A 25,572-nucleotide genomic window follows, 5' to 3' on the forward strand; every position below is an offset into this window, starting at 1 on the left:
ATATACAATATAGAAAAATAATAACAAACAAAGCTTTTTTGATGGATTTACAAAGAAAAATTCGAAATAGAGAGAAAACTCAATTTATATAGATGTTCGGGTCAATCGCGGACAAGATACATGAAGACGCTTATTATTATTATTATGCGATGTTTGCATTGATTTTTTTTTTAATTTTAAACGGGTATAAATAATGCCTCAAAATATTAGCGTACCAAAATATTTATTGCTGTTGTAATTTTTCCCTTAGCAATTAAACACAATGTTTTTTCATTCCGAATCTGATAGGACAGTGCCGTGAATACTGCCGCCAGTACTGTCAGATTCGACATCACTTTACTGTGAATTGCATCAGCATCAATCGTATCGTCCAATACATGGTCTATTTTTTTGTGTTTCTTCACATGTTTACAAATTGTAGCCCATTCCTCAACTGCAACTTTGGAAAACGTTTGCCTAGCACCTCCACCCTCCACACAATTTTTAATCAATGCCACGGCTATGGGATTCAATTCAGGACGATAAGGAGGCAAGCGCAGTGTTTTTCCAATAACTCATCCAGTTGGAATTCGAAATTTATTTTCTTGAATTACCTGATAAATTTCAGGTGCTGTAAATTTTTCATTCAGTGGTATAGTTCTTTCCCGGAACCACTAAACTAATTCAATTTATTTTGCTTGCACTGGTGACCTTCTTTTTAACCGGCACGTTGTGATACGCAGCATTGCCGATTATTAAAAGTGATTTATGAGGTAAATCGTGATAATCTCTCGATTTATATATATCATTAAGATTTTCAGATTTTAATGTGCATGAGAAAGTTCACTAATCATACTAAGATCATGGTTTGTAAAAACTTCTGCATTAGAGGTATTAGCAAAATCGAACCCTGCAGTACCCAAGAGAAAATACCTGCTGCTTGGAACATCTGCCCTCTTTTGATATCGATTTGAAAGATAAGGTTTAATTGGCTTGCACGAATTACATGAAAAAACATAGAAATTTACCTTGTCAATCAATGACATATGATTCGCCGTATCCTATGCGTTCGAAAAATCTAAAAGAATTAGGACACTTATTAGTTTCTTGACAGTGGCCCGGACAGTATCATCAGTGACATTTGTACCTGATTTTCGTTTAAAACTACTTTGACTTTCTGGTGATAATCTATCATCAATTATATAATTATACATATGACTATAGAGAACTCTTTCAAATGTTTTACAAAGCGCAGGTGATAAACTTAACAATGAAATGTAAAAAGGGGAACTTGGTATGGGCATCTTTGACGCAACCTGTATATTTCTATAATGATTATGATCCACGTGAGCGAACAGTTTTCTCGAAATCCAATACCTGATTCTTATATGAACTGGTACCATATTTTAGCCGGTCACTGTATATAATAAATTATTATTATTATTATTATTATTATTATTATTATTATTATTATTATTGCTATTGTTTTATTGATCTTCTAATTTTCTTTCTTTTTATAATTTATAACAAATTACGGTAACAAAATTACTTTTTACAAAATTTCTGGAATCTTCCTGCGTCAGTTTTGGTCGACTCAAACTTATTAACGTTTCAGCAATCACCCTGTTGGCTTGTTCAGAGCTTAACTGATAGATAGATTATAAACACCGTCTCGGATGACTGATTCCCATATTGGCGACAGGTGAAGATCTGAGTCGCGGTTAAGATTGTTAAGTTGCTTATATTGTTGCTTATATATTAATTACATATTTATGGAAGCCTTTGAAAAGAAAGAATCGATACCTTCCATCTAAAACCAAAATTATGGAAACGCTACGTCGATGATACTTTTGTTATTTGTCCTCATACGTTTCACCATTGAATTAGAAATTAATAATAACCTCCCTTTCTTAGATATTCCTATCAATATAAAATCAGACCTAATATTGGGTCATTGTGTTTACAGAAAACCTACCTACACACACAGACCGATACCTTAATGCATTGTCACATCACCATCCGGCCCAAAAATCTTCGGTTACCGACTCTCTTGTTTACAGAGCCATAAAACTATCTCAACCCGAGTCACTGAACCCAGAATTAAAATACATTACTTCTGCTTTTCTTTCTAATAATTTTAGATACATTATAGATATTAAGCGTTACATCAAATACAAATCACTTTTAAAATATTCTTCACCACAACCTTCCAATAGCAATGAGACTGTAAGCAATCCCATACTCGCCACTGTTGTCCTTCCTTACATTCAAAACATCACAAAATTCCGTTTGAGGTGCCAGGAGTTTAGAGCATTCCATGCATATGCGGCAAAGAATACATTGGAGAGACCGGACGAAAAATGTCAACAATGCTCAACTTGCCGAACACAATCACGAAACCGAACATAAAATTTAATTCGATAAAACTAAAATTCTTACATATAATCAATTCTTCTGCCAACGAAAAATACGTGTCTATAGAAAAATACAAGCAACCTAACAATCTTAACCGCGACTCAGATCTTACCTGTCACCAATATGAGAGTCATCCAAAACGGTGCTTATGCCCCTTCATTTAGCTCCGCCCACCTTAAACAATATATAAGCAGGTATATAGAGTAAATTGTGAGCAAGTTTTAGCTAAACTCTGAAGAAGCCAACAGGATGATTGGCGAAACGTTAGCGAGGAAGAATTCAGAAGTTTCGTAACTAGTGTTACTAATAACTAGTAGCCTGTGGAAGTTTCTTTCAATGGATAACAAGATTAATTCATGATTTTGGAAGAGAAAAATTAGATTATGGAATGTTTTGCCAGGGTTTCCAATTTTTATCTGGGATGCTTTATAAGGGGTGTTTTTTTTCGATGTATAGAAATTTAAGTTGCAATAAAACAACGATGGATTATTCGATTGACATGAATTTTATTTATCCGAAAGATAATCTTGTAGCATTACATTTTGAATATGATTTCTGGCATATGACCGCCACGGCTGGCGCGGATGTAGTCCAATCTGGACGTCCAATTTTAGATGGCTTTTTCCAACATTTGCGGCCGTATATCGGCAATAACACGGCGAATGTTGTCTTCCAAATGGTCAAGCGTTTGTGGCTTATCCCCATAGACCAATGACTTTACATAGCCCCACGGAAAGTAGCCTAGCGGTGTTAAATCACAACATCTTGGAGGTCAATTCACAGGTCCAAAACGTGAAATTAGGCGGTCACCACACGTGTCTTTCAATAAATCGATTGTGGCACGAGCTGGACATCATGGTTATTCAATTCAGGAATGAAAGAGTTAGTAATCATAGCTCTATACCGATCACCATTGGCTGTAACGTTCATCATCATCATCGTTTTTGAAGAAGTACGGACAAATGATCCCACCAATCTACGCCTAACTTGATGATCGTTTGGTTTCAATTCTTGCACGAGTTGGATTTTGTAAGCACGTAAACCAAGATTCTTCCCCAAAATCTTCCATCAAGTGGATGGACACAGATCCAATTCCTGTGCTCGATGGCGGATTGACTCATTCGGGTCTTCCTCAATGCTACGCTCTATAGCAGCAATAGCTTCTTCTGTACGCACCGTACGGCGTCTCTGGGGATGCGAGTTATCAATAAGAGTAAACGTGGTGCGAAAACGTTCCATGGTTAATCGAATTAACTGCTCTGATGGACGATTTTGTCGACGATAAAATGGACGTAGTGCTTGATACATATTCCGCACAGAACCATTATTTTTGAAATAAAATTGCACTATTTCCAAGCGTTGTTCAGGCGTGAGTCTATTCTTGATGAATTGCCAAACCAAACTGAGAATAAATCACTTGACAGCTGTTAAATCGGTCGCCATCTTGAACAGTAATGCCAACTCAAAGTTGTATACATCCAAAAAAAAAACACCCATTATATGCAATATATTTCAAGTTACAATTTCCAAAATTGCAATTTGATGCAATGGCTAAATATTTATTTTTAGTGACACTTTAATATTTTAAATTAAATTCGATTATAATAGAAATTGCAACAAACAGATCAAGATACTTTAAGCATTCCACACATTTAACAAACTGGAAATCCGATATATCGACATCGACAAAACTAGTTATAAGAAATTCAATATCGGAAAAGTAAAAAATTAATTATGCGACTAATAATTGATAACGTCCTGTTCCGCAAGTTTGTAATTAAGTTTTGTGTGTTTTTTTCCAACAATCGATTTGAGCTGGCCCTGCGGAGTTAGATAAATGAAATGTATACGAAAAGTTGTGGTAATTTACTTGACAATCTCACGCGATTTGTTATACAGGGCGTCCCACGACACGTCTGCCATTACCTGGAAAGTGTGTTGCTGGTAGCTGGGGTGATTTCAAATTAAAAATGTCAAATGAACTTATATCTGGAACGCTTTTCTAACTAAACTACAAAGATTTGAAATTTTGAAGACTATTTGAAAAAAAAACGCGGTATTGAAATAGTTGCTTCAGTATTACGTTCGGCTATTAACATTGTTATTAAAAAGTCCAGGTGGATGTGAATCTTATGTATTGTGACCACACGGCTATAAGATAACATAGTGGCCTTACTTTGCCGCAGGTGGCTATGATATTGATGCTCTTGTGCGCATGCGTCACCCCCAACTAACTGAGTTGCCACGTTGCCGCAATTTTTCTAGGACACACATTTTCGATTTTCAGAGCTGTATTTTTTTTCCTCCAAACTTTATCCCGACCATCTGACCCAAAAAAATTAATTTTTGTTTCGTCACTAAAGATCACATTTTCCCAAAATTCCCTAGTTTTGTTAATGTGTTCTCGAGCAAATTCCAAACGTTTTTTTCGAATTTTTTCCGAAATTAACGCGGCGAAGGCAACGCGGGCGTTATAACCTGCTCGGTGCCAGCAGTTTCTAATCGTACGAGGGCTAACATTTTTTGAGAACACTTCCCTGATTTTCTCTGCAAGTTTTGGAGCGCTTTTTTTAGAATTAATTCATTTTTTTTTTCACAATACAAAAGTTTTCTCGTAGAGTTAACTTCCTGGGACGACCAGGGCGTTGCCGCACTTTATAAGAGTCGGTGGGTTTGTATTGATTTATTAGGTACTTACTGTTACATACAGTCGAATGCGCTTTTTTTCATTACTTTATCAATGTCTTTAAAGGATTTTTTTCTGTTTCCATAAATCTACTATGAATTTTCGAAGCGCAATTGGAATTTCGTAATTTTTAGCGCTCATTTTGCTTTTACTTCAAAACTACTAACTTAAAGTGGCATCAAAAATAAACAAGTATAACTCATTCGTTTAAGCTGACTCGATAAAATATTGATAATTAACGGTTTTGCCTGCAATTCTGGAGAGTGATTTATTAAAATATATGGACACTTATTTGACATAGCTTCTTGCTTCTAGAACTGCCTTATTTTCGACGGTTCAAATAAAGTGTCTCAAATGATTTTTGTTTTATTTTGATTATTCTTAATGAGATAGCCGATATTTACTTGAAATATATTTCTCCTTAAATGTAAGTGAACAAAGAAACCTAAAGAAAACTGAAAAAATACTATGTGTACGGAGACTTTTTTGATCGACTGTATATTTACTATCACATAACATAACTGAAAGCAGGTAGCGCGTTTGCGAACACATATTTGAATTTTCATTTTTTCTTTCTCAAAAATCCGTAAAAGATTTAAAGAATTAAATATTTTAAACACTTTAAACAATATGGCATTTAATTTTTCAAAGCAACTTCCACAGGCTACTGTAATACTTTTTACAAAACTTCCGGATTCCTCCTGCGTCGGTTTTTGCTGAGTCAGTTTCAGTCAAGCTCCGAAGAAGCCAGCAGGATGATTGTCGAAACGTCAGCAAGTTCGATTCAGCAAAAACCGGCGCAGGAGGAATCCAGAAGTTTTGTAAAAAGTAATATGGAAGTTGTCATACGTTTATATATATTGTAAGGTTCCCGAGCCGAAACACCTGAAATCCTACTGTGTAGACGTGGGTAAGGAATGCCAAGAGGTGCTCAAAAGAATGGAAAGTGAGGCCACCTTCAGTTACCAAACACTCACCCTTCCCGAAGACGCGGCAGCTAGCGTGTTATACCTGAATGAAACGCTGGTGCGTAGGTCTATTGAGGAAATACCGTTGTCGTTTACAAGTTAATTTAAAAGATTTAAAAGTGACTTCTATAGGACTCCCACTCACAAACTTGTATAACCTGCGCTTCAAATACTTGCTCCTTCACGAAATTACAAGTGTGGCAAATATGAAGACCTAATAGGATCTTAGACAACCCGAGTGATTTAACAAACTGCAAGGTATACCTGAATAGGTACATAGGAAATATGTTTGGGTCATTTGTTTTAGTGTACAAGAATTACAGGAACTATACGAAAATAATTAAGCTGCAAGTTTCACTAGAAAAATCACAAGAAATTCCCCTTGACAATTATAAATCCTTGTAAAACTCAATGTGGGAAAGTTTTCGTTCACTGCTAGTGAAAACGAATTGGTCAAAAATTACAGAAATTATTACCGCAGAAAGCTGCAACAGGAAGAATTTCAACTATAAATCTGCAGGATATTTTTGAGAAGTCTGAAGGAATTACAGGAAATTTTTGGGAATTACCAGGAATTCTAGGCAAGTATCCAAAATTTTGGGGTACTTTTTTTGTAGGTTACCTTAGGGAGGTAGGTAATGAAGGTAATGAAGTACGAGACAACTTGGGAAGAAGGGATCTTGATTAATCTCCGACTATTTTCCCAACGCTTGCTTGACTTGAGAGTAAGCTATGTCCTTGACTCGTAAGTATCAGCTACCTGCCTTTTGTGAATAACTATTTAGTAAAATAAGTTTTTGGACAAGTAATGGGACCGATCCATGTTCTCTATCCCATTTTTTTTGTAGACTTGCATATATGTCTGTTTCCTAGTATTGATATAATAATCACTTATCCGGGTAGTGTCATTCAATTTACATTTTATTTTTTAGTCACATTTCGTGAATTCGACTCTATTTACATTTTCAATAGAGTTTAAACTAAGTTTATAAAAACAAACTGCGCCTACAGAATTATACTAAGGACGCCGATCCGTGTAATTAGAACCACCATTGGTTAAAAATGAAAATTCAAATCTCTCGCAAATTTTGTTACCTAGTTGATTCGCGAGTTCCCGTACCATTAGCAGAGGCAGGACCTCTACATATCTAGTAGCTATATGATTGTGACAGTAAACGGTAATTAATTTTTTTGTGCGTGTTTATCATTTAAGGTTTTTATTATTTTTTGTGGCTTTTAAGCATCAAGTCGACTTATTTTTGACTAACTTTAACTAAATTTACAAAATTTTTGGCGAAGCTTCTAAAAAATAATTTTTTTTTGGGCAAGACGGCGCCCTTCGAAAAATGATGAAAAGAAATTTTTTTGCATTGTAAAAAAGTTTTTCGAATTATAAATATCCATATTTTCCTCTTTGACGACTATTTATTTGTACATTGCTCAAAAAAACCTATTTTTAACATGATACGATTCGTTTTTCCGATTATATAGAAAAAAATGAGCGTTATGATCTTTTTACAAACATAATACTAAATACAGTACAAATAAATTTCAATTCAATATTGCCGCCAAAAAGTGCCTTACCAGTATTAGGTAATAATAGTTCTAAAAATAATCGAGTGGCACTGTAATCGTTAAAAAGAAATACTACTACTACTACTATTTGCGCTCGCGGTAGTATTTTGAAATATTATTCAATTTTCGTTCATTAATTACGCGTATTTATAAAAATAAAAATATGAATATTAAATGGGATGAGTCGTCTGTGGCAAAAACTATTGAAGCAGTCGAGAAATGGGCTTTTCTGTAGCTTCAACAGCTTTTGGAGTACCAAAATGTATAAATAAGAAGAATTTATAATAATTAGAAGAAAAAACGAAAAACAAAATTTTGGTTAATTTTTGAGGTGGGCCTCCTTGCCTCCGGAGATCCGCCTTGCCCCACTCTTCCTTACATTAAAATACTCCTCAATGAAGAATACGCCGATATTGACTTTGTTTATGGATTGTGTAATGGAAACGGACGAGCAAAAGTTCAATATCGTTGACGATTGCCACTCGTATAGTGCCTTCTAGAACTCTTTTTAGCAATGTCCATTGATGTTTGAGAGGCAAGTTTCTTACAGCAAATTCTGAACATCAACAGAAACTTGCCCAAGAAGTGGCAATACTTAATACGATTGAAGCTCAACCTTCTACAAGAGTCTGAAACGTAGGCAATACACCTAACGTAGAGCGGATGAAAGTATGGAGAACTTTACACGATTTCTTACATCTTACATCTTAACAATCCAAGTATTAAAACCTGGCGGATACACCTCATGACTTGGATTTAGTCGCTAAATATTGAGAAATCAAAGGGAATACTATTTTCAAGATAGATTTGCGGTGAATATTTAATGTGGTTTTATTCATGACCGCCTCATTGGTCTGTTTATACTTCAATAACGTCTCACGGCCATTCATTGTTTACGTTTCATTAAAAGTGATCTTCCAATATTACTGGATGACGTCCCTCTTAAAGTAAGACAACGAATGTGGATTCTGAAAGAGGGCGCACCTTCTCACTTTTGTCTATGAGTAACGAAATTTGTTAATTAAAATTACGCAAACCGGTGGATTGGCAGAGGTAGAGCAGTGCCTTGGCCAGCAAGGCCACCTGACCTTAATCCCTTAGATCACTTTTTATGAGGAAGACTGAAAACTTCAGTTTATGCCGAAATTATTGAAAACAGAGCTATTCGTGCTGATCCTGATACTGTATACAGGTAGACTATGTATACGGCAACTGGGTGGACATTTTGAATAACTAATTCAATAAAATAAAATATACATAAATAAAAAATAATAAAATATAAAATAAACGGGTTTCTTATAAATGTTCTTTAAAGTTTCAAACGCTTGTAGCACAGTTTGAATAGCGTTCCGCGTTTATGTTCACTTGACATTTTTAACTTGAAATCACCCCAGCAACACACTCCCAAGCTACGGCGGTCATGTCGTGGGACACCCTGTATAGGAAATGCGCCAGGCCGATAGTGACAAATTGACCCTAACCTGACGTAAGTTAATTTAAAAATAAAAAAAAAGCTCTTATGTTTTATTTTACACTCATAAATTTGATAGGCAAAACTCACTTTTTTGCTAGTGAACCAGTCCTTGGCTCTTAATAAAGGAAAGGAAACAATTTTATTTTTTATTGAATCCTTCGCGCTTCTGCGCCAACTCTATTGCTTTGCAGAGAAATTTAATATTATGCATTGTTGCTAAATCACATTTAATTTCACAATAACTTCATAAATAAATCGTGCCTAACGTGGAACAAATAGGTATGTGTATTAAAAAACTAACATTTTTAATATACAAAGCGCTTAAAAAAAATGACATGATATACCAAAAATATGGCGTCAAATGAGCAAACAGCTTTCAAACATCAAAATCACTGTGTTTTTATTCCCGTTAGTTATAACTTTTCTAAGTTTTTATTCACAATTTATTTTATTTCAAACAAAAAATTGATGATCACTCGATCGAAACTCCGCGCCGCAACAAGAGCTACATTAAACTTCCCGCGCCGTAGATCTTTAATTAAGTTACCCCCGTAAGACCTGCTTCGATTTAAAGAAAGCTCAGTTTCGAAACAACGAAACGATCTGTGCAGAGTTGTTTTTCCTAGAGTCAAATTAAACAAACCGATCGGAAACTTTGTGTAACTGACTGGTAACGGATGAACACAATCGGCATCGTTACAGTAAATTAGATATGTGTTTCGGTTAACGAAAAGCATGTCGTTTACTTTCGTGTAATAGATTCAGAGCTTAATTAAAGACTTTCGGAGACGAAACTTAAAACAAATCCTTCGGAGAGACACGTTTACGTCTTAGTTGCGGTGGTCCACGAGTACAATCGATTTTCTTGTCTCTGAAATTGATAAGCGCGGACTGTTATTTCGTTATGGTGGCAGCGGCAAATTGGATTAGGTGTTAGATTTTCTACCACAGGATTCAAATCCGACATCTTGCTGTTGACAATAAAATGGTATCTATTTTAATTATTTTTTTTATTATTCATGTCCCTCTTCCTAAAAAAACAGTTTGATACATAATAAACTTTAATTTCCATTGCACCTTATGGATTTAGTTATGTCAGACAAATTTTTTCTCTATCAATGGGATGTAAATAACAAAGGAAATATTAAAAACAATCTATTTAATTTATCAACAGAACATGTACGACTAACCATCTAGCAACTAACGTTTTTATAGGAAAATTTGACGTTTTGAGGTTAGGTTTACTCAGTTAGATTTTGACGAAAGAGTGTTCTTTGTTTTTCTTGTGATAAATTAAAAAAATTGTAACGGTTAAAAATGAAACCTAATCGGGAGCGCTGGTTTTCGGACTTCACGTAGTTTTCTTAAGGATGAATATCGTGAAGGTGGTCCGAAGTCGGTGGTTGTCCAAAAAAACATTGACTTACTATGACATTGAGGTATCTTTGGGTACATAAAATTTTGCATGAACATATGGGCGTAAAAAAAATATGTTGCGTTGGATTCGACACAATTTAACATCAGCTCAAAAAAGGCTCGTGTTGATTAGTCGAAGGAAATGCTAAAAAAATAGGATCGCTATTCTTCCAAACACGTCTATGGTATCGTGACAGGTGATGATTCATGGATCTATGCATATAAACCTGAAAGTAAGCAGCAGTCGACGTGTGGGTCTTTCAGAATGAGACAAAGCCCACAAAAGTTGTTCGTGCGCGAAGCACCTCGAAACAAATGGTAGCCTGTTTTTTCAGGAAAACTGACCACGTTGCAACTGTTTCTTTTGTGAAAGGTAAAACAGTCAATTCTGAATGGTACACAATCATTTGTTTGCCGAATGTCTTCGCAGAAATTAGAAAAACGAACCGCCAAAGACCAATCACTCACCACGACGACAATGCTAGCTCCCACCGATCAGTGCAAACAAAGAACTTTTTGATCATTGAAAACGTTGATGTGATGAGCCATCCACCATATAGTCCTGATTTATCGCCCAATGACTTCTTTTTATTCCCATACATTAAGAATAAATTACGTGGGCAACGATTTTTGACAGCAGAAGAAGCAGTTGTTGCCTTTAAAATGCATATTTTGGAGGTGCCCGAATCGGTGTGGGAAAAGTGCTTTGATGATTGGTTTAATTGATAGCAAAAGTGTATTGACCATCAGGGTGAATATTGTGAGAAACAATAACGTCATATTTGTTGCTCGCTTATAGTTTTTTATTACAAATCCCGATATATAAAAGGTAGCCCTCGTAGATGATGATCAATTTCTTGTTTGAAGAAACTGATCGTGTTCAGTAGTCTTCATCATTCATCTTTGTTGTGGTATCCCATTTTTATTTTCATTTGTTCTTTCTTCTTCTTTCTGAATCAAGTTTTCGTATGGTTTCCAATAACTGTTATCGATTTGTCAAAACCATGGTCGAAATGGAAATCGATGATCAAGAAGTTGATCTGGAACCACCACCAACCATTCCACAAGCTACTAGAGATTTTTTTATGTGTCATGGGGACGATCCTCTCTCGAAGATATGGAGAAAATACAAGCCAATTTACAAGATGCGTATTGACATACTAAAAAAATTCAAAAGAAAATGACCGATTATTAAATGTAGTTCCTAAATATTTATATAAAATGTTTCTAAGGAGATGTTAAAATACGTATATAATGCGTATTGCTATTTTTCAAGTGCTTAGAACCCTCACTTGGAGATTTAATTTCTAAAGATTGAGGACTCTTACATTTCTACACAACTCCTATTCTAATAAATCTCGATGACGATTCTGATAGTGAAACAGAATTAGATTTAGACATTTAGAATAAAAATGTAATTATATGTAGATATTTCTAGCTATGAATTTATTGTATATATTTAATGTCATTGTTTTTTCTTTGTGTATAATAAACAAAAATATTGTATTATTACCTTTAATGCCCACCGGACCCGAATTTTATTAAGTCGGCAGGTTACTTACATAATTGTGTCCGAAAACCAGCACGATGAAGATTGAGACAGACTATAACTGACAGGTAACTGATAAACATTATCGGCACCGTAACGGTAAATTAGATTTGCGTTTCGGTTAATGAAAATGGTGTTATTTGGTTTGGTACATTAGATTCCGAGTTTAATTAAACGACAGTCGAAACTTTCCGAGACGAAACTTAAAATAGGTCCTTCGGTGAGACACGTTTACGTTTTAGTTGCTTTGCGGCGGGCCACGAGTACAATCGATTTTCTTATCTCCGAAATAGATGAGCGCGAACTGTTATTTCGCTATGGTAGAAGAAGTAACCTGGATAAGTTATTAGATTTTCCTCCACACGAGCCGTTAGACGATTCGAAACCTATATCTCGCTATTGAGGTTGAAATAGTTCTATTTTATTTATTTATTTATATTAATAGGTCGATTACAAAATAGAAAATTTACAATTCACAGTAACTTACGAATAATACCAGGTCAAACTAAATGAAATTAAATAACAATTCGAAAGAAACTTGAATAACAAGTCTAAAAATGATAATAGGAATTCCCAAAATAATTAAAAAAATAGCTAGCAATCTTATCTAAATAAAGTCTATATGAACATTTGAAGATCATCTCAGGGAGATGCTAAGTCTTGCTGATTTGGAAATAAAAATATTATATCCCTAATTTTTATGATGGATCCGGAAGTGAAAACTACCAGCTGGTGGTACATTTTGAAAAGTATTTATGGAGCTGAAACTCTCCCACGTAGAATATTATAGAAGATTATCAAATCTCTCTTATTATGCTTCATAGTGAGGAGAACCTAATGAACCCAAGTATCTGATTTGCTTTTTTATCAGCACTACTTAAAGTAATGGGAAAAATGAAAATTCTGCTCCAACGAGACTTTGCGATCTTTGAAAACGGAGACTGAGGTCAACGCAGTGTCGATGGAAGATCATATTTTAGTTTATTACATTCAATAGGAGATGTATTTATGCAGCATATTTTGAGGTTGTCAGCAAACAGCAGGAAAAGGCAATTCTTACAGGCTACCAAACTTATTGAGATTCTACGATTGTTTGGAGAATAACCAAAAGTTGTAGTTTATTTTTTCAAAGAAACTTCCACAGGCTGCAGTTTCAATGAAGCTCTGAAAAAACCAACAGGATGATTGGCGAAAGTTTTGTAAAAAGTACAAAAGTATATGACATCAGTTTTAAACTTGTAACAAATTCAGGAAACATCACGTCATTTTTTGAATTATTCGTAAAGGCTAAATGAAGTTACATATGCTTGTCAACTTCAACATTTGTATTTAATGTTTACGCGTTTATTGGTTAGCAGTACAAAAACCCTTAAAATAGTCGAATAACCTATAGTGATACACTAACGTTACCTTTGCAAATCAAACCATTAGCAAAACCAAAAGCGAACAAAACATAAACAGCGAAAGATCTAAACTGTTTTCACTACTCCAAATTAAGAATAAAAATTACTGTTCATCTAGATATAAACAGAGTTTTAAACGATCGATTTTACTTTTTACGAAATATAAATGTAATTAGGGTGAATATTTATACTTTAAATATGCAGGGTGATGTAAGAGAAGGTGCTCTATCACTCCATATAAAAAGTGTTCCATATAAACGAGGCAACATCTTACTTATTTTAAAATGCACACGTATATTTCCTTGTTTTTTAAGGAATTTGGACCCTCGAAGAAATCTTTATAATTTGTGCTTTAATTGGCATTCCCTATACTTACCGTTTTCGTCACTTTTAAGTAGTATAACATTACACACCGCCATGTCGAAGTAAGTTTTCATTTAATTAATTTTGTAACTTTTATTTTTAAATGGACCACCCTATATATTTTCTGTTATAACGAAAGATCTTTTTATTATGATTTCAAAAATATATAGATTGTTTTTATTGGGATAAGTCGTTCTTGAAATCTTAAACTTCAAATTTTTAATTTAGTAAATTGAAACTCAGTTAGGAAAATGGGTTACTCAGAGTAAGAAAAGCCTTTATATTTCATTAAATACTAATTAACCAAAAACACTAAAAACTCTAAAGAACGTAATATTAAAAACAACAAACGATAATAGAACCGATAATGACGATAATTAAATGAACAATAATGAAAATATAATGTGGCTGTGTTTTCTATATACCACCGTGATTTCCCAAACATTATCTAATTTATCTCTCATTTTATGATGGATCGCATTCAAAATAAAATCTGGATGATCTCTATTGATCACGAATAGTTTGGATCAACACTCGTATATTTTGAGGTCCGTCATTGTATACCCGTTTTTTTAAGTCCCCATAAGAAAATATCAAGATGGTCTAAATCGGGACTATTAGCTGGCCACTGAATCATGCCACTGGTGGCAAAAACTGGTAGGCCTTCCAATTTCGTTCTCTATTTTTACTCGTTCACTTTTATGTGGGTTTTCATTTGCCCAATAACACTTATTTTTCCAAAAAATCGGCAACCTTTGTTCATTTCTTGACAATATTCTAAACGTTGAATTTTATTTCCTTCAGATAAGTCTTGAACTGAAACAAATTTATTGCTGTGATATTTATAATATTTCAAAGTGAACTGAATCTTGTAATATGACATTGAACAGTTGAGATTGAACTTTCGGGATTTTCTAAAAAGTTATGAAATTAGTTTTATTAATTAATTATTAAATTGCCGGACGGAATTGCTGACGGTATCCGTCACTCAGAATTAATCTGTCGATATTGCCGTTGAACTGCGGCTATTCTATTGTTATTGGAATAAAAAAGCCAAACTACCTAATTTATTTGAATTCTTTGGATTGTTCATTAAAATATTCATATTCATTTTATTCATTCCCTGTCATTTAAAGAAATATTTATTAAACACGAAGAATGAGGAATATATATTGATGCAGTTTAAGCCAGTTAGAGACTCGCTCTGTATCTACATGAAAGTTCACCGATCCAACCGCAGGACCAGCAAGTTACCAAATTAACGTTACGGTTGTTTTCCTATTGAAGTTTCGTTTGCCTTTCAGCGTTTCGCGGTTCCCGGGAGTAACTCCGACTCGAGAGAGTTAGAAACTACTTCATTTAACCACTTTACGACAAGTGAATGTAGCCAGTGTAACTTATTATCATATATTATTATATTATATGAATGGGCATATCCTAGTTTAGTGGAGGCAAAGTCTTATGAAATCAGCACTTTTATTTCAATAGTTCGACACCAAAATATTGGAAATGCCATATATTCACTTAACGTTATTTAAATTAGAACAAGAGAGTTTATGACAGCTGTTTCCCCAACGCCGTGCCTTTATCGAATTTGATAAGAAAACTCTATACGCTTCTAAACAAGCTCAACCATTCTTACGAGATTATTTTCAAACGAATTTCATTTAAATAAAAGTAACGATATTCTTACCAAGAGTCTACAGTCTACTTAAAACGACAAATAAACAATGATATGGTGTTTAGAAAGAGTCTGGATCTTTAATTTTCATGTTGTACTGTCATAACTTTAGAAATGACAATTATAATGTTCTACCGTCAAATTTGGAGGGCAAAATTGAGGAAAAAAGATAAATGGGTCTGGAAATATTAAACAATGTATCGGACTAAAATCATTTGGGGAACGCCTGCACATTCCTAGCGACATATTAGTTTGGAGCAAAGGACACCAATGTTCACTTATTTAGATTGACCGTCAAAGTTAAATGCTATTATTTTAAATTGTGTTTAGAAGTGTTTTTATATCGCCATAAGGAACTTCCATATAAAATAATTATTACTATTACTTCTATTACTCCATATAAAGCAAAGCGATGAAGAACACGCCATAACTCATTTTTATTCACAAAATATGTCAAGGAATTGGCTCCTTCAATATTGATATGACTCTCAGAAACTGAAGCACATCGATTTTTAGTAGCTTAATAATTTACATAATATTCTGCTAGCCGTATTTCTTATGAATATTTTATAACGCAATTTGTAGTAACAAATGAAGGAATATCCATCAAACAATTGAGTTTAATTAAATTTTAAGCGATTAGGACTCTTAACGACGTCAGTTTGGCATTATTTGATGGGATGACTTGATTTAAATTAATGCGAATGCCGAAAAAAACCATTTCTAGTAGAAAATAAAATTAAGTATCGTTTACAAAGTTATTTAACCCAATCTTCGGTATTCATCGAAAACTCTTAACAGTGGTCGGTTTTTGTCGTGTTCCATTTACCCAGGACGCAAACTTTGTAGGGAAAAGATTCACGCTCCTTAAATTTCCATTAAGTAAAGGTAAGCGAAATTTAAATTTTTCATTAACTCTTGCAATCTTGTCGGATACTCTTTAAAAATTCATAATTGCATCCGCCTTGAGACGATCGGCTCATGCCTTGACACATTTCTTTAGGCTTTGATAACAGGAAGTCAGGTAAAGAAAAGGGAAGAACTTGATAGAACAGGGTTTGATTGAAAAGATTTTCTAAATTTGATTGTTTGAAATTTTGACCTAACCGACCAAGTCATAGCATTGCAAATCCCCGAGTCCTGCTAATTCGAGCTGAACAACAAACTTTCACGTAATTTATTGACCATTTCCCATTGCCATAAAAATTGGAATGGCCTACGTCCAAAGAGGCGACGTTTTTATTTCGTCAGGGCAAGACAATTCAGAATAAATTAAAAAGGTTTTGTATGTTTCAAGTTAAATGTCATTCTTCATTATTCCAATTTTATTAGCTCCATAGCTCCATTTGTTTCGCTTGCGTAGGATTAATTTCGTTGTTTTCGGCAAACGTAATTTGTTTACAGGTCATTCAAAAGAAATTCCAAATAATCCCAAAATAATGCGATCTATGCAAAAAACAGCGTATGTTTATATTTACATTTAAATTTTGGAAAGTACTTATATTTTCTGCCACGTGATAATATATGGATCTCCCACGTTTCCTGGTAATTGATTTTTTTCAATGGTTTCAAGGAAATACTCGTTTTCTGAAACGGTACACTACGTGGTAATAGTAAATGACGTCATCGCGTCTAGAATGGGGGCGAGAATCAGCGATTTTCATATGGATTTTTTCAATTATCTCGAACAGCGTATGTGATAGACGAAAATCGTAAATACAAAAATTGTTACTCTTGATACGGCCTATAACACTGTTTGAACCGATTTTCCATATGTTTTACGAATTTTGATTTGCGGTTAATAATTTACTCCAAAAAAGGACCACTTTCACGGTCTTTTAGATTTTTGTCCACAATTGAAAAACCCCGTATATAATCAAAAAAATGCCTAAAATAAAAGTCATAGCCCCGGATCTCCAACATTTTCTGGCTCTAAAATTTTGCCGATCGGTTGAATGGTTTTTGAGAAAATCATGTTTTTCTGGAAGACAAAATAATCAAAGATTTTTCAAATTTAAAAAAAAATATTTAGTGAAATTTCACTACTCTCAATTTCTACTGTATATATGTGCGCACGGACTTTTACTTCCTTTCCATGACTACATATTTGAGACACCTATGTCGTTTTAGAATATAACACAGAATATTCCGAATACCCTGTACAATATGTACAAAACCTTAAAAAACCTTAAATACAAAAATTTTAGCTGTCCATACACAACAACGGAATCACAGCCTTCTAGTTATGGTCAATTATCAATATAAAGGGAACTCAATATTTATTTTTTTGCAAATTACCGACGCACACTGTACATTTTTAAAAAATAGTCAAGAATAAAGGTTTTTGGCGCGTCGTTTGGTTAAAGAATTTTTTTGATCGCTTATACCATCTTGCAGAAATGATTTTTTTCTCGGTACCCTGCAAGTGTGGTTTTTAAATTTTTAAAAATACTTCCCGGCCCCCCTGCCCTCCCAGTTTCAATAGCCTTCGTTACGGAGCTAAGCCCTATATATCCGTCAAATTTCAAAAGGACGGCTTCAAATTTCGGACACTTACCGTGTTTCAAAGCAATGTCCAAAAAACTGTCGAAAATCTAAAATAAAAGATGGACGCCTTGGTTTGATTGGACTCATTTTTTACTGGTTTGTGTAGCTCGTGCACGGCTTAAAAGGCGCCATGTTGCAAACCGTTCAAAAGATATAGCCAATTAATGCCAGGTCTACAGAGAAACGGAGAACAGGTAACGGAGAACGGAGAACAGAAAAAACAACTTTTTTTTGACGCTGATCATTTCTGTACCAATGGCGGTGCCCTAGGACCTACCGTTGCCGAGATATGTTTCGTTGCCAAGCGCGTATACTTTGGAAAAATTTGATTTCATCGATTTTTCGAAAATAACATGTCAGACGCAGCAGCTCACTTGAAGGTTACCAGTTGTATTCCAAATGTTTCAAAGAATGTTTAGTGGCAAGGCAAACAGATGGCGCTAGTGTGCAGCTTACTGTTTGATGCGCGGGCACTCTGTTATAAAGAATAACAAAAAGACACGTAAAGTGCCTTGTTTATTTGCTCTTGGTTTTCAAATAAAGTTGTATGTTACGTTACATCGTATTGCAGTCGACTATGAAGAAGCGCACCAGGTACGAAAATATGCTGTTCGTACACATTCCTAATCGATCGATCGTTGCACCCTCTTCTGCAAGAATACCGCGTCCCAAGTAAATCTCAAGCAGCCGCCGATATCCGAGCTTGAAACATTCGCAGGTTATGCAATATCAAACAATGCCGTCGGACGGATTAAATATTTGCGTTGCACGATCACCCGGAAGTTATCCCACGATCGTGTTACTCAATATTAGCTGGCAACAGTTGGTCGTCTAGGCAATAAAGCTGAGCGGAACGACTGCCAACGAAACGTCCGCGTCGAGCTTTATGAGTTTCTGAAATTGTCGTACATTCGCGGTATTAGAAGCAACAAGAGAGAGTTAAATTGATTACGTAATTTTTCCTTGCGGAAACATCGTTTCACAACATCCGCCGGAGTAATACAAATGAAAAGGGGTTCCTCGTTTAACCGTTTTCAGAGACCGGTTAATTGAAATATTCTGCGACATTTGCTGTTGGAACTTGGCCAGTGTCTGTGCGGCTTTAAACTTGACGCTTGGACGAACTTTGCTAACAAAAAATAAAACTTAGAAATTCCGAAACTTTACTTTTAAAACTGAGTGTATGTTTTCTAATTTAATAATAATATTGTAATAATTGTAGTAATAATGTTTACTATTTCAAATTCAATGTATCTTAATAACATTATAATTGGTTGTAACTTTTTGTTTTTACAGATATCAAGGTAAACAAAAAATGCAAAATGACGTATAAAACAAAACACTATCAATTTTCTGTCATATAAGCCTAAATCATTTTTTATGTGTTTAACAGAACATTCCGATTACAATGATGTAACACACTATATATTTTAGTACACTCGTTTTTGACAAATCGGCAAAAATAGGCAATTTTTATATAATTTCAAAGAGTGCCCTGACTGACAAATAAAAATATGTTTATGTTTGACATATTAGCAAACAAGTCATTATTGTTAAACTGGACTAATGAAAGGGTTGTAATAGACAAAATACGCGATATTGGTCTTTAAATAATCCTAGACAAATACACGAAATAAAAACCCAATCAATTAATCAATTAATGTGAGGTCTGGCGTCATAAATGGACATATTATGGGTCCGATATTCATAGATCAAAAGTTAACTGGAGATCATTATTTGCAACTCTTAAACTAACCAAATAGAATAATATATAGAAGATTTATCCCTAAATATATCAGCGCTGGTTATGTGGCAGCGAGACGGGTCACCTCCTCACAATTTTGTGCAAGTTAAAAATTTTCTTAACATGAAATATTGCAGGAGTTGAATATAGAGTGTAATAGAAATGCGATCTGGAAAATGGTGGTCACATAGAACAGTCAAAGAATTTTTTACTTTAGTGTGTCATTTTTAGTGTTTTTGATCTACTTTAATTTGTAAACAATTATTGTTGTTGCAATCAGTCACGGCACTCTTTGAAATTATATAAAAAAATTGATATTTTTGCCGATTTGTCAAAAACGAGTGGACTAAAATATTAAGTAAACACATATATAATATACAGGGTGTTCCATTTAAAAAAATATAACGCAGGCTTATATATCAGAAAATTCATAGTGTTTTGTTTTATACGTCACTTGGAAAAATCTTACATATTGTCTTTTTGTTTACCTTGATATCTCTAAAAACAAAAAACATACAGCTAATTAAAATGTTATCAAGATAAATTGAACGCACGGTATATGCCAAGGTATAGTTTTATAAATTTATACAAAGGAATAATGGGCCTTGATGCAAAAGAAGGTGTTGTTGAAGCATGTTTCTCTGTAAGCCAAAATGACCAAAAAAAAAATTCAAAAAAAAAAGAAAAAATACTTGGTGAACTTTGATTGCACCCAATTTCCACTGTTTAAATGTGGACAAGTCGGGAACACCCTTTACAATAGGTGCAAACCTCAAGTACAAAAGTTTAAGCTGTCTATACGGGCTATATCTTCATGTAAAAGAAACTAATATCTGAAACACCGAATTTTAGTTATTGCTAATTTTCACTATTAGGGGTACCCATTTTTCAGTTTTTTTGAAAATGCGGTTTACCCGGTACATTCTTGAAAAATTATCAAGAATAAAATTTTCTGGAGCCAAATCTCGTTGTGCATTCTGTGGACGGATAAAAAGGAGCAAAATTTGAAGCGTATAGCTCAAACAGTTAGGAAGTTATCGTCGTTATCTGGAACAGAGAACGAAGAATGGAGAATGGACAGACAAAAAAAAAATTTTTTTCGACGCTGATCATGTCTCTGCCAATGGCGGTCCTCTACTTTCGAAACGAATCTGTTTCATCGATTTTTCGAAAGTGACAAGCAAGAGCAATGTTTATGCGTATGAGAAAAGTGGTGTGTTGGCACGAACTTAAAATTGGGCTCACAATGAGAATGGTCCGATGTTAAGTGTTCTTAATCCTGTGATTTGGAGTAGAATCTTAGATTCTCACAGAGACTACCTTAAAAAAGCATAAACACTAACATAGACATAGAAGTCGTGAACACAAAAGAGAAAAGTAAAGAAATCATTGCTAACATCACGATTAAGACACTCTTATACTTCGGTCATGTTATGAGATATCCTGAAACATACAACATCCAGCATTCAAGATTAACGGAATTACGTTCGTAATGGAATTTTTCAAATTTAACGATGATCGGAGAAAACCAAAATAATTAACAAAGGTAAACCTGTATTTATGCCTACCTCAGGAAAGAAGCGACTTTGGGCTTTGCACGCACGTAAAATTGATATTTATGAAGCTGCCGGCATGTTCGACTCCAGACGCAACGATTCATATTTCCCAGGAGAACTGAGATGGATATATACTCGATATACTTATCTGCTTTCTTGCTCATCGATGCGGAATTCTCCTTCGAGAGATTAGCTTTTGCAAAACCTATTTTGTAAGCTTCATTCGGAAAGATTTCAAAGTTGCTCAGATTCGAGTATTTGTGCGTCTTTTCAATTTTAAGCGTACGAATCAAGCAAAAATTCGCGAACTACGTGGGATAAATTCCTGCTGCGCAATTTTCCAGAGACGTGACGTGAATAGAAAACGCCACCGGCCGGTGGCCCAGTGTTTCATAGAATCTTCGAAATGAAATTTTCCGCGACTTATTTATTCCGGAATCGAGGTTATCCACACTCCATTTCCGGTTTACAGGAAATGGAAGTTCTTTTAAAATGCAAGTCGAGGGATGTAGAGCGTTCAAAGCCTCTTTGCCATATTATATGTAAATAAAAATTTAATTTCAGATCTCAAATCTCAAAATGCATAAAGTAACCACAACGGGAATATATATTTTGCCTCAAAGTGTGTCGTCTTGAGTTTTGACGGAAATAACATACAAGATGAAATGTTATTATATATAAATTTTCAGGATTCTCCTACGTCAGTTGTTGATAAATCAAAGTTGCTGACGTTTCGCTAATCAACCTGTTGTACTGAAACTGTCAGATAAAGGACACAGTACGGCCGTCATGAACACGAGTGAATATCAGGAAAAAATTCAAGATACTCTTACAGACAGATCCTTTCGTTACAATACTTCTGGATTCCTCCTGCGTCTGTTCTTGCTGAGTCGAAGTTGTTGACGTTTCGCCAATCATCCTGTTGGCTTCTTCAGAGCTTGACTGAAACTGCTTGCCACTTCCTTACATTCAAAACATCACTGACCACATATCAAAAGTTCTAAAGAAGTATAACGTCAAAACCAGATTTACCACTTGTCCAAAAATCTCTCAAAATCTACAGTCCGTCAAAGACAAAATTCCATTTGAGATGCCAGGAGTTTGTAGTATTCCATGCACATGCGGCAAAAATACATTGGAGAGACTGGACGAAAAATATCAACTAGACTCAAAGAACACGAAAGAGCCTTACGACTAAGACAAATAAACTCATCAGCTGTTGCCTAACACACTCATGAAACCGGATAAAACTAAAATTCTTGCATGTAATCAGTTCTTCTACCAACGAAAAATCCGAAAGTCGACGTTGAATCCCCATTTACTGAAGTCCCTATTCCTAAAACTCTCAACATTGTTTCAGATATATTAAAATCCGAGAATCTGGAACCAAACCTCATTTTATTTGAAAACTGCATGTTTGGTAACGCTCCAATTTATGAAAAGCCATTATCAGCGGTCATTGCGAATATATTTGTGAGTGGAAACACTGCACTGGTGCTACTTTTGTTATTTGGTCTCATGGTCAAGAGTCCCTCTTAGATTTTTTTAGCCATTTAAACTCTACACATCATGACATATGTTTTAACATTGACACTTCAACAGTACTTCAATTATTACAACTCTGTACTATTCTTACGTGAGATTTAAATTAGAATATGTCTGGTATATCAATGTCGCATTGATAGCTTGGAGTTGATCCAGAAACGGTTCCTCAAATACTGAGTTTTTCAGGAAGATAATATACATCTCAGCAGAGGATTTGACCATCAAGTACTATTACGCATGGGAATCATTTCTCGAAGTTAGAAGGGTCATAATTTTCTTTAAAATTTCTGTAAGGGCTATTACATGTTACCGTGAACTCTGAGTGGTTTTTAAGTAAAGAATTGAAGCCACATTTAGACCTACATTTCGTCTCCCTACACCTAGGACAAATGTTTTATATCAGTCACCAATTTTGTTTATGTGTGGGAACTTTAATATGGTTTCAGACATATGTGAAATTAATGCGGATACACTTCATGAGATTGTTGACTGTTTTGTGGTTCATGCGCAGAGTTTATATTTTGTACTGTATTTTCATTATTTTCTCTTAAGTTATAGATTTTCTATGATACGGTTTAAACCTGTCGAAAACAAATTTGTTTATTATTATTGTTATTAATTAGAAACCAATAATAATATTCCATTCTTAGATATTTTTATCAATAGAAATTCAGACCTGATGTTTGTATACACATCACCGTCCGGCACAAGAATCAATTGTCTTGTTTACATAAAACTATTTCAATGATAATAATAATTTACACATTAGAGAACCATCACAAAATGCACTTCACCTTATAGTATTTACAGCTTAACTAGGTTCTGCAAAAACTATAAATAGTTGCACAAGACCACAATTTAAAACTTAACAGTGAAAAGTCGTGACTGCTAGTGAAAGGCAAAAACAAAAATGTGAGAGGATGCATAGAGTGCAATTTAGAAGTTAAAATTAATAACAAAACTATCTCAATTGTTCAGCAAGCAAATAATCGAGGTATTTTTTTTGATAGTTCTCTATCTTTATCGATATGTTCTCTCTCTCTCTCTCTCTCTCTCTCTCTCTCTCTCTCTCTCTCTCTCTCTCTCTCTCTCTCTCTCAGGAAACAAAAACAGAAAACATTTTTTTGTCAGTTATTTGGAAAATTTGAGTGATGGTAGATGTTAAGGAGAAAAGGATTAGTTTGGGAATCGAGGAAGCGAACATGTAGTTTATCATGGCGTAGCCGGAAAATCTTGGATATTCGTCTCTGGATTTATAGGGATTTGGGTTATATCTTCCGACTATCTCGTCCGGTTCAAGATAAATACACGCTATTTATGCTATGAAACGAGTACAAAGGCGGATACCGAAACAAATGGAGCTCGTTTTATATTTCAGGTTGTACAGGGTGTTTTGGTATTTTTATTTTGAAATATAAAAAAGTAATAAAATAGTAGGTATATTATAACTACTGCTCATGGCGCTAAAGCACTAGATAAATAAATATTGCTAGTTATACCTGTATCAGAAGAAGTGATATACATCACAAATACAAATATCGGTATATTTAATAAATACGTGTGGGTTTCAGTAATACCTTGAAATATACTGTGACCAAAATATAGATAATATCAAAATTGCGTAAAAGGCAACGGCAAATGACTTTCCTCAAATAATGTTCAGTATATTCCATCGCATGAGGTGGCTTGATGTATACTTAAAATTCTCCTTAGAATTAATTTTCAAAATACCATGTTTCAGTTTATTAGACAAATATCGTACTTGATGTAGATGTTTTTAAATAAATGTTAGGTAATCTGTAAGAGGACTAAGGTAGGCAACACTACACAACTAAGACCTCAGCAGGGCCATTCTGGTTCCTCCTAGATAGAGCACTCCGCACACCATGATTGCCATTGCTTAAACGAGAAGTTAGCACATTCCCGCAGAATGCGTTCTATTCTCTCGTCTTCCTCTTCGCACACCTTGCTTCTTAAAAAGCAATCTAAATGGTCGTTTGTTAAGTAAGTAATGACACAGAATGAGCATGAGTAGCTTTTTCTTAGACATAGTCAGGTTTTGTTTGGTGCTGTTCGGTTTGGATAGTTCAATAGCTTCCAAGTTGCCAAAACGTGGTCCATGAAGTACCAGAACTGCTTTGATTTCTTTTGCTGCTTCAGCAATGCTCCATAAGCATTACAGTGGGCACCTGACCCATAGACACACTCCTCTTCCTGATCCTTTTTTCTCCTCCAACCATCGACGTAGACGTTGACAGAACTTTAGGTGGTGTGGTTTTCATGGCTCATTTCCTTATTGACCAATAAGACTGTTTGGAACCAAGTTCGACAGGAGTAATAAAAAAAAACACTCCTTTTGGACAGCCCTGAGTGACCTGACCTCTAATAGTTTCATTTCCTACTTGTTTATGACACTATTCTAGAGCTTATAAAATATCTATCCAGTCCGTGTCTCTATATAACCTTAGACGATAGTTGTCCACCCTGTTTAGTGAATTAGATTATATTATATTAGATTTTATTTAATGTCATCACCAATATAATTCTTTTACACACGTCCAATATAGAATAGCATACACAATTGTAGACAAACACAAACAAATATTTTAAACAATTTTAGATTGGACGTGCCGCAATGTATATTCCTTTACCTTCATTTTGAACGACTGGA

The 25,572-nt window shown here is 34.6% G+C and overlaps 1 protein-coding gene across 1 annotated transcript in view; it reads right to left on the minus strand.

Annotated features, from left to right (window-relative positions):
• Positions 1-25,572, minus strand: part of LOC132699254 (calbindin-32) — a 369,234-nt gene that overhangs the window by 94,396 nt on the left and 249,266 nt on the right. The gene's annotated exons all lie outside the window — the stretch shown is intronic.

Source organism: Cylas formicarius, unplaced genomic scaffold (assembly GCF_029955315.1).
Source record: "Cylas formicarius isolate icCylForm1 unplaced genomic scaffold, icCylForm1.1 PGA_scaffold_10__41_contigs__length_53128322, whole genome shotgun sequence".
Classification (NCBI taxonomy): Eukaryota; Metazoa; Arthropoda; class Insecta; order Coleoptera; family Brentidae; genus Cylas; species Cylas formicarius.